The 976-nt window shown below is 29.9% G+C and overlaps 1 pseudogene; it reads left to right on the forward strand.

Moving 5' to 3' along the window:
- Positions 1 to 976, forward strand: part of LOC119594351 — a 26,883-nt pseudogene that overhangs the window by 5,099 nt on the left and 20,808 nt on the right.

The raw sequence follows: 976 nt of genomic DNA on the forward strand, positions 1-976 counted from the left end.
CTTTGTTTATCTCCAAAGTCAGATGAACTATCTTGTATTTTATAATATTCAGAAATGCAAGAATTCCTGTCTGATACACTAAGCAGTTGTTATATTTTAGGTAATTTCTGGATTGTCCAGGGTTATCAAAGATCCACCCCAGTCCACGTCTGAAACGGGGTTACATGTGCTTGCTAAAGGGTTTGATGTAATTCTCAAAATGCTTGCTTAATATAATAAATATTCAAGTACAGAAAGGAGATTTCATATACTTTTAGTGATACATAAACAAAATGTTCATTTGAAGTATGAGGTTTATGAATATCAGTTCCAGTTACTTCAGAATTTCACCAAATTTTCATTTGCTCTATTGCTGTAAACTACGAAAAAGATTTGCTACCGCTGCAGTATGTCGCAACTGACAGGAATTTCACAAATACTTAAATTTAACCAAAAATGATAAAAAAAAAAAGTCTGGAGTTTAACATTAACATTTAGGAGTTGCCATGGTGCTAGCATTATGCCACAGCTTTTATTGTGTGGTGGGGTGTACGCATAAAAACTGTCGTCCTGGTTTTTGCCTTGTAAAACTTGTTGTTGATTCTTTTCAAAGTCTATCTGTTGCTCGAAATGAAAAAGTGATAATAAAGTTCTACTTTCAATTTCTTTGTTTATGTGAGAAAAACCAAATTTTACATAGCAAAGTGAGGTTTTAGATACATAAATGGCATCATTACTAGATGACTAAATGATAAAAAAATATAATTTTGTTTTACTTGCAAATTTTTGTAATGAATGAAAAATGAATAAGGTTTTCGAAAACATGATATTGGTGTTATTGAAATCAGACATACATTTTGTTATATTCAAATTTCCTTAATAGGGAAGTCAATTATCAACTATTTCAGTAAATTTACACTGAAATATAAATTTTATTTAGTTATTTTTTTACCCTTTACAGTTGAGTTAACAGACATGTCAACTATTTTTCTTGATT

The sequence above is a fragment of the Penaeus monodon genome, chromosome 33 (assembly GCF_015228065.2).
Source record: "Penaeus monodon isolate SGIC_2016 chromosome 33, NSTDA_Pmon_1, whole genome shotgun sequence".
In the NCBI taxonomy this organism is placed as follows: domain Eukaryota; kingdom Metazoa; phylum Arthropoda; class Malacostraca; order Decapoda; family Penaeidae; genus Penaeus; species Penaeus monodon.